General features: G+C 34.3%; 1 long non-coding RNA gene across 3 annotated transcripts; it reads right to left on the minus strand.

The window, feature by feature from the left end:
* Positions 1-402: 402 nt before the first annotated feature.
* On the minus strand, positions 403-7410 carry LOC127876738 (uncharacterized). 3 transcript variants are annotated; one of them, XR_008048050.1, is made up of 7 exons: positions 6773-7410; positions 5267-6172; positions 3073-5102; positions 1394-2856; positions 1068-1169; positions 876-935; positions 403-711 (listed from the first exon to the last, which is right to left on the minus strand). It is a non-coding gene; the product is annotated as an uncharacterized LOC127876738 (long non-coding RNA). The 3 variants fall into 3 exon arrangements; XR_008048049.1 differs by having other exon boundaries at positions 3073-4519; positions 4674-5102; positions 5267-7407; XR_008048048.1 differs by having other exon boundaries at positions 5267-7407.
* Positions 7411-10397: the final 2987 nt, after the last annotated feature.

The raw sequence follows: 10397 nt of genomic DNA on the forward strand, positions 1-10397 counted from the left end.
ATTTGCAATCCTGGCTAGAGCAATGAGTATATTCGGACTGGTGTACCACCATGTGATTGTCTGCGCTTAAATTGTTGGTATTTGATACTTAGAGTCTCTTGTGCCAAAGTAGAGACTGAATATTTGTTTTATAAATCAAGCAATCATTTACTGGTTGGTAGTTCTAACAGTGCGTCAAAATAAGCACCGTGAAAACATTTTAGCACCGAAATACCGAGGTGTTTACCCCCAAGTGCTATCAGTGCGCTTCACACTTGTGGAGTCTTAAACCCCTCGGCCGCCCAAACACAGTTAATGACTGTTAATGTTTATTTTTTGTTTGATTTTGGTATTGCATAGTTTAAACACAAACACATACATCAATACATCAATATTGCTGGCCAGCACAATAAAACAAGGAAAAAAAAGGTAGGAGAACAATCTCCTTTATTTTTCATGTAAAAACATAAACATAAACATACACACTGTCAACACTTGCCACTTGCAACACCGAGTTCGTTTCAGTGCAGAATGTACACATTTTTCGATCGACACATATTCGCAATGTTACATGGATTCACAAAGTTACATGGATTCACAAAGTTGCACTGATGTCCATACGCGGGCCAATATTCGAGTTATCGGTGCGATGGACCCACGGTTTTGTCGCAGCTGTACGCCACACGTATGTATTGACTACTCGGTGTCCACATCAAGGTTTGTATATTGGCACTGAAAATAGAAAAGCAAATTGTGTTAAACAGTAAACGATGAAAGTAAACAGCCTGAAATGATAAAAACATGCATGTGTAATATACCATGTATCAAATAAAATAGTAAACACAAACTGCTAAAGAAAAACACACAACTCTACCAACTGTTTAACTGATACTTACTTTTTTGTTTTGTGTTGCATGTTCAGGCGCCTTTCTGTCACTGCTCGTCTAGCAGTACAGCTGAAATGAAATAGAAAGCATGATCAGAAACTTTCATTGTAATTGTACAACTTACAATTTATGTGCACAATTTTGCATTTAAGTATAACATACAGTAAAACAATTTCAATCAATTGTTCAACTAATACTCACTTTTTTGTTGTGTTGTTTCCACAAAGGCGCCTTGTTGTCACTGCTCGCCTGGTAGTAAACCTGACACGTCTAGTAGTAGAGAACACTCGTCCAGCAGTAAAGCTGAAATGAAATCGAAAGCATGATCAGAAACTTTTGAATGTGTTTGTACAACTTACAATTTATAAACACAATATTGAACTGTAACAGTAAACATGAAACAGATAACAATTTTACTTACCTATGTTGTCTTCGCTGAAATACAAAAGTCATGTTCATAGCAATCATAGCATATTAACACACGATGAATACAACTCAAAACTTTTAGTAAGAAACTCAGTACTTACTTTGTATCTTGTATCCAATCCCTCTGCTGGCAATCTTCTTCAGTCCACAATCTAGCTGAAATCAAGACTCAATGCATACATGTAAATTTTGCCAAATAACAAACAGAACTGTGAACCAAAACTTTAACTAAACAAAACTAACTTTTCAACTGTAATGGTACTCACCTCTGGCAACTGAAATCATACAGACATTTTGCATAGCACAATACATTTTTAGTTTGAAGATAAGAATGATTTATGAACATTTTACTTACACAAAGCATAAATATAAAAGACATGCTATGATGAAAAAAACAATATGTATACAAAATTATACATAAAGAAACACACTATACTTACCATTGCTGACCTGAAATTGAAAAAAGCACATTTTGTATAGCAGAATACAAGTCATCAAAACAGTTCAATATGAAAATTAAAGAAAGTTAGTGTACTTACCACAGGCTACTGAAATGAAAAACAGACATTTTGCATAGCAGTATACAAGTCATCAAAACAGTTCAATATGAAATTATAGAAAGTATGTGTACTTACCACAGCCATACTGAAATGAAAAAAACATTAAGCATTGCATAGCAGTATACACATCATCAAAACAGTTCAATATGAAAATTAAAGAAGGCAATTGTACTTACCAACAGGCTACTGAAAAAATACATTAAGCATTGCATAGTAGAATACAAGTCATCAAAACAGTTCAATATGAAATTATAGAAAGTTTGTGTACTTACCACAGCCATACTGAAATGAAAAAGAAACACATTTTACAATGCAGTATACAAGTCATCAAAACAGTTCAATATGAAAATTAAAGAAAGTTAGTGTACTTACCACAGGCAACTGAAATGAAAAAAACACATTTTGTATAGCAGAATACAAGTCATCAAAACAGTTCAATATGAAAATTAAAGAAAGTTAGTGTACTTACCACAGCCACACTGAAATGTAAAAAACAATAAGCATTGCATAGCAGTATACAAATCATCAAAACAGTTCAATATGAAAATTAAAGAAGGCAATTGTACTTACCACAGCCACACTGAAATGAAAAATATATTAAGCATTGCATAGCAGGATACAAGTCATCAAAACAGTTCAATATGAAAATTAAAGAAGGCAATTGTACTTACCACAGCCACACTGAAATGAAAAATATATTAAGCATTGCATAGCAGGATACAAGTCATCAAAACATTTCAATATGAAATTATACAAAGTTAGTGTACTTACCACAGGATACTGAAATGAAAAACAGACATTTTACAATGCAGAATACAGGTCATAAAAACAGTTCAATATTAAATTATAGAAAGTTTGTGTACTTACCACAGCCATACTGGAATGAAAAAAACATTTAGCAATGCATAATAATCAAGACTTACCTAGCTGATCTTGAATCATTCTCTGTTTCTCAACTTCTCAGTTGTCCAAAAGTCTGCTCTGTAACGACCCACCATTCCAATCTGAAAAATAGTTAAGCATAACAAAGCACAAAACAAACCAAAAGAATAGTTTACTTACCTCATATTTTGTGCAGGTTTTCAACAGCCAATTTTCTTCTTGAAACCTGTATTCGTCTCTTTTTTGACCCACTGTCGAACAGTCACAGCAATGTAAGTCTGAAACATAGAAGGGCATAACAACATTACATACAAACCAGTATATTTGTTTTGACTTACCTCGTGGCTAGAGTCGAGACACAGCTGCTGAATTTCTTTTCTGTCACAAGCTGTCAAATCATCTCTGCAACATCTCTGCAATTGAAACCTGAAACAGAGTAAAACAGAAAAACATTTTGTATACAATATAGTAAACGCTTACCTTGTTATCGGCCTGAGTTGCAGCAGTGATTTTTTCTTGAAATCTTCTTCTTTTCCCTCACTGCATGAGAGACCTGAAAAATAGCATGCAGTGCAAAACACATGAGTTAAATTAAACCAAAATTTTGTTTCTACTTACCTTGCTTCTGTAGAGTTGAATCACAGTAGTAGAATTCCTTCTTCAAACACATTTCTCTGTCTACACCAGGAACTTGAATCTGAAACAGAGAAAAGCATCACATCAAATTGTACAGCTCAAGTGCATTCATTCAATGCTTACCTACTTTCTGTTGAGTTGTTTCACAGCAGATGAAATCCTTATTCACTGTTGGCACTGCTATGAGACCATTTCTGCATGTGAAATCTGAAACAGAGTAAAGCAAAGTATGCATGGTAAAAATCAAACCAACAATTGTAACACTTACCCTGTTTGCATGTCCCATTCACTTTCTCAGCAATGTTCCTCTTCTTGAATCGTCTTCGTCGCTGACTACAAGTACACCTGAAACATAGCATGCACAAAACATACCATATAAAAACAAAATACAAGTGTTCATACTAAAATGAAACACACTTACCTTTCTGCGTTGCTCAGCTCTGTTCGACTGTCAACTCTTCATGTCATGTCATACCTGAAACGAACTAAATCAAAACATGCATAGCACACTATCATTGATGAATCATTGATAAAATATTGAAACAAGTGTATGCTTCATAGCTCTGTGTATTTTTCACTTTAAATCACAGACAACTGGCGATCACAAAAGTAAAGACATTTTTGTACTACTCAAACATTAAGCTCACATTCACGAACACCAACCGACAGAGTTGTTATAGAGTGATAATCCCTAAAACTGTAAAAAAGAATCGAAATCAGTTTTCATTAATCATGGTTTATTGAAACAAATGTATACTACAATACTCACCACAGCTCCCTGAAATGAAATAGAAATGTTAACAGCATGCAAACAAATGTTAACCAATATCAAATCATCTATAGTAAATATCAACAAAAGCATTTTGATACACATAGTAAGTGTTCACCATCATAGTACATCATCAGTTAGTTCGACATCCCACGGTTGCTCAAGTGTAAGTACTGGCTAGCATTTACCCTTTTCAGTAAACCGTCACACATCAGCATTTTTAGACACAAGTACTGATAGATTCTACCCTTGCTATCATCTTTCACAGACTTCTATGAGTACACAACTGAAAAATATAAAACGTTTGTACTCACTGTTTGGCAGATCCAAGAAACACGTCTGTTCTGCTTGCCATCTGGACATCAACTGAAACAAAACATCTGGAAACACACATACATGTAAAACGTTTTTGAACATAAACCAACACAGATCAAACTTGAATTATCCATCTGTACATGACACACATAAAAAATAGCATAAGTTTACCATCACATTACAGCAGTACAAATTAAAACAAAAAATTGATCGACTTACCTTGCTTCTGTAGAGTTGAGTAACAGACGTGGAAATCTTCTTCCATGTGTAAACCAGTGACTCGAATCTGAAATAAAGTAAAGAACACATTGTACAATTCAAATCAATGAATTAAAACTTACCTTACTTTTGATGAATTGTGTTTCAGCAGTTGAGATCCTGTTTAATTTCTGCATGTGAAATCTGAAACAGAGCAAAGCACGCATGTTACAAATTAAACAAACACAATTGTTACACTTACCCTGTTTGCAAGTCCCAATCACATTCTCAACAATGTTCCTCTTATCGTATCGTCTTCGTCGCTGTCAGCAAGTACACCTGAAACATAGAAGCATGCACAAAACATCCCATATAACAACTATTTTGTACTTACCATATGAGTGCTTTTCTGTTCAGGTCAGCTTGAAAACCCATCACTGCCATCAGCATCTGAAAAATAGTACATCACAAACAAACAAACAAACATAACATATCATAAAAACAGTTTAACACAACAGATATGAGAGCTCTCGCAACCACGTCTGTTCTGTTCGACTGTCCAAAAGCAAGTGACAGTACTTCAATTCACTAACATTGAGAAATTCTTAACTTACCTTCAAGGCTTGTTGAGTAGCTCCAAAAACAAGACTGCTTGGCTCCACTGTTCACTCCAACTGTCATATCATCACTGGATAAGCACTCCTGAAATGTATTAAAACAAAACATGCATAGAACAAACATTCAGTCAAAAGTACTTACCTTTCAATTTGTCACTGCCCTGTGCTCAACTCCAGTCAGCATGACATCTCTGCTTGAAAGTCTGAAACATATAAAAACATGCAATGCAAAACAAACATAGTTACTTACCTTCTAGCATATTGTTGGAGCTCCAGAAAACACAACTGTTCACTCCAGCTGCCAGACTTGAACACATCTGAAAATCTGAACAAAGCATTCATGTTCATACTTTACTAGCCGTACAATTAAAGTTACTGACATAATCATCATCCAAAATAGAGTACACGAAAAGCTAGCTAGGTTTACCTCTGTTCATGTGTTATACACCAAATGAAACCATGATGATAAAGTAACTCACTTTATCTCTTCTTTTGTCAAAATACAAGTGTTCATAGTGGAATGAAACAGACTTACCTTTTCGTTTCCCAGCTCTGTTCAAATCATGTCAGGTTTTCATCTCATGTCAAATCTGAAACGAACTAAATCAAAACATGCATAGTATACAATCATTGATAAAATTTCGAAACATTTGTATGCTTCATAGCTCTGTGTATTTTCACTTTACAGATCACGGACAGCTGGCGACCACAAAAGCGAAAACATTTTTGTACTACTCAAACATTGCTGTATTAAGCTCACACTCATGAACACCAACCGACAGAGTTGCTATAGACTTATAATCCCTAAAACTGTACAATAAGAATCAAAAGCAGTTTTCAGTCATAATCTTTTATTGAATTCTATACATATGCACTACAATCTACAGTACTCACCACAGCACCCTGAAATGAAATAGAAATGTTACAGCATGCAAATACAATTTAAGCAATATCATATCATTTATCTACTATGTTTGCAAATTTTTTTCAATCATATGTTCGTTTCCCCAAAGAAGCTCATATTCTGTTCCACCATCATACACCATCATCGCTAATCACAACATATCGACACTATATCAGTACTGAGTAATTTCTACCCAACGCATTACACTTCTATACAAGTAAACCTGTACAAAACGAATCGAAATCAGTTTTCATTCATCATGATTTATTGAAACAAATTTATACTACAATACTCACCACAGCCCCCTGAAATGAAATAGAAATGTTACAGCATGCAAATACAATTTAATCAATATCATACATATCAACAAAAGCGATTCAATACATTGTCATTTAATATTTTTGCAACATTTTTCCATCATATGTTCGCTTCCTCAAAATAGCTCAATGCATATTCTGTTCCACCATCATCCACTATTATCGCTCATCACAACATATCGACACTGTATCAGCACTGAGTAATTTCTACCCAACACATTACAACCATCATACATCATCACGCAACTTGTAAACAGTAAAACGAAAAAAATTTGTACTCACGTTTTTTGTAGACAGCAGCTCGATGAACACGTCCGCACAGCTCGACATCTGAACCTCAACTGACAGTCAATCGCTTGACACCACAACATAAATTTAATTATTCACAACAGTCAGGGCTTAAAAAAACACGTCCGATCAGTCCGATGTCAAAACTTAAAGTGAAGTCAAGTCGTTCAAAAAAATTAATGTAAGTCAAACCTTTCATATATAACGCTCACAAAAGTTCGTTGTCAGTCAGTACTAAACGTTCAAAAGTTATCATCGCATGAGAGCATGATTTCATTTCACAACGCAAGTAAAAGTCAAGCCGTCATCTCATGACAATACCCTAACACTGCAGTCCACCAGTAATTCCATAACCCGAGTACCAAGTCGCTATTCTATAACGCGAAGTCAATTTAACTCTCAAAGTACAAGTCAGTTAAACTCAAAACTTTTCATCAATAGTCAGAGCTCACGAAAGTACGTCCGTCTTTGTCAAAGTCTTTCATTGAACTAAGATTAAGTCAATGTAAAAAAAAGAGCGCATAAAAAACACGTCCGTAACGGTCAATTTCAAAGTCGCAACTGAGCGTTCTTTGCCAGCCCAGTTCAATTTATACTGAGTACGACGTCGAGAGCTTCGAAAAACACGTCCGAACCCTTCAACGATCAAACGAAGAATGACAAAAAAGCACATTGAAAATGTTTATACTTCATGATTTAAGTTACGATTGAATGTGTATTTGATGAGAAATCAAAAAATCATACTTAACATGCAAAAATCCTACAAATATTGACTTTGTGATGATATTTTTTCATGACCATACAAGCCGAAATATTCACACACAGCTTGAATGGGCATACAAATTGATAAGCATGAGTCCGTACAATCCATCCAGTATTTCCTTCGAGTTAAAGCAAATCCATGGTCTTTAGGTCTCAAATCTTGTTATGAGGCGTACCCAACGCAGATTTTTAGAGTAAATGTAAAAACTAGAAAATGCGTGTAGAGATCTATATTATTAAAAAATCTAGTCAAACATAGATTTACTAACCTATCATTCTGAAATAATCCTAGATCATATCAAATATGTGAGTAATCCATCAAAATATTTATTACTGAACATTTAACATCAGCACAAAATATTCCCGTATACCCATTTAGTTTTCTACATAGCCTGAACAATTCAATATTTATTTTCAATTCCGAGAACTCAAATGTTTTCATGACGTTCGACTGACGAAAGCAGCTCGATATGATTTCTATTGAGGAGCGACTATCGCGTTGTGATTTTTTCAACTCTGTTTTGTGAGTTTAGTGCCAATACAACGAAGATATAGTAAACAAATATCCAACCACATATATCAAAATGTTCAGCACACTGGCGCCTACACAATCATATACAAATAGTATGGTTATGTGTACAATTGTTCTCGTAAATTTGAAATATCAATAAAATCTGCGTTAAGATCAAATTATCATAACTCGCGCATTCGATTTTGTATGAACAAATAGTATCAGTATGAGCGCATCGAAATTTCAGTTAATCTGGTGAAAATTTTATTGAATTTGGACATCGGGTTTCACAGATATTCGTGTTAAATCAGTTGCAAAGAAACTCAGTTTGCTATCGTCGATAATATGTAAACTCCCCTTGTACTGTGGATGAGATTTATTGAAATGACGTCGTCGATTTGCACTGACATCGAAGGGTCAAAATTACGATTCATGAAATGTGTGTTTGTTTTTATATGGTTTTCTGCCCGTATAACTGCAGCGTTTTACAAAAACATCAAGTATGTTACACCAAAATGCACAGAAATAAATTCCCCATCGCATGATGCAAATATTACTGTATCATATTGCGAAATGAAAATCTTTTCTTCATATCAACCCAAGTTTTACCAATAAACAGAAATTTTGACATATATCCACTTATCTACTTGCAAAATATTTAAACTCTTATTGTTACTGTCTATTTGCTGGTTATGATTGTGAAAATTTCATCGAAATGCGTTCACGCGTTATTGAGGCAGTTAACATAAACCGCTTCGATACAAACACAGTTTTATCAACTATTCGCTATCTAACGACGTTCGGTTTAACTCGACTGAAAAGTTCAAAATTTCTATAAGCACGAATGCGTTTTCTCTCAGCAGTATTCTTGTAATTAGACCTATTGTGGAGTATCATACATCAAAATGTGCAGAACAGAATTCCCTATAGAATGATAGCAATTGTTATGTACTTGTATTGAATGGGAATTTTTTTCCTTGTCAGTGAAGTGATTTTCATGCGAAAAACTAAGAATTTCTACTTAATGCGAATATGTTAGCAAAAAATGATCCCCACAAAACTTGTTGCTATTAACACGTTTTATATTAATGCGAAAATTTTTGGTAGATCGGTCAACTATTTGAAGAGAAAACACGACCTCAACTTTTTCGTATAGTGCATTTCGCTGTAGATCTACACTTTAACAGATTCAATGAGATGACGTTGTATGTTATGAAGAATTTATCAAAGGCGTGTTTCAAGCAAAATGGTTTTCGGTCAATATTGAAGCCAATTTTCAACACACTATCAAGTATGTGGTATCAAAATGTGCAGAATTAAATTCTGTACAAGCAGATGTTCAAATCACCCCAATATCAATGAGTACAAAAAAGTTTTCTATTCAGCGACTCGTTTTCAAATCAAACATCTGCGATTTTAACACACACGCATAAATGCTAGAGAAAATTTATCAGCGTATAATTTATAGCCAATATTGCACTGAACAAAATGATAAAAATCCCATGTTGTTATCTCAAGTGGTGTGGAAGATCCCCCGCTTTAAACTTTGTACGAAATCACTGTTCTATTCGCAGAGTTTTCGACGTTGAGTCAAAATGTAAAGTTAAAGACAGAAATGCGTTTAGTACGAAATCGTTATCGCACTGTATTTTTTGTTTGTTTAGACATACGATTAAGTGGAATACATCAAAATGCGTGGAATCGAATGTCCTACAAGCTAATACCAAAATGAAGATAAATTCTCTTAACACGAAAAAGTTTTCTTGTTAGCGAATTTTTTAATGTTGAATATCTTATGCAATGAGTCGTGTGAGAACAATATAGGCGAGACAAAAATTGTAGCTATCATAGGATTACATATTATGGTGAAAATTTCATCAGGATATCATGAGACGTTTTCGAGCAAATTGAGTTAAACCGATGTAACTTAACATCTTGTTTCGTTTGTTTACATGGATAAAAGACGACGTTGTAAAAATCTAAAGTTAAAGACAGAAATGCGTTTATGACAAAATCGTTATCGGACTGTTTTATTGTTGTGTCTAAACATACGGTAAAGTGTAATATATAAAAATGCGTGGAATCGAATTTCCTACAAGCTAGTACCAAAATAACGATAAATGCTCATTACACAAAAAAGTTTTCTTGTTAGCGAATTTTGCAAAGTTGAATATCTGATACAATAAGTCGTGTGAGAACAATATAGGCGAGACAAAAATTGTAGCTATCATATGATACAATACTGTGGTGAAAAAATCATCTAAATATCAAGAGACGCTATCGAGCAAATTGAGTTAAACCGATGTAACTTAACATCTTGTTTCGTTTGTTTACATGGATAAAAGA

This window comes from Dreissena polymorpha, chromosome 4 (genome assembly GCF_020536995.1).
Source record: "Dreissena polymorpha isolate Duluth1 chromosome 4, UMN_Dpol_1.0, whole genome shotgun sequence".
NCBI classification, from domain to species: Eukaryota; Metazoa; Mollusca; class Bivalvia; order Myida; family Dreissenidae; genus Dreissena; species Dreissena polymorpha.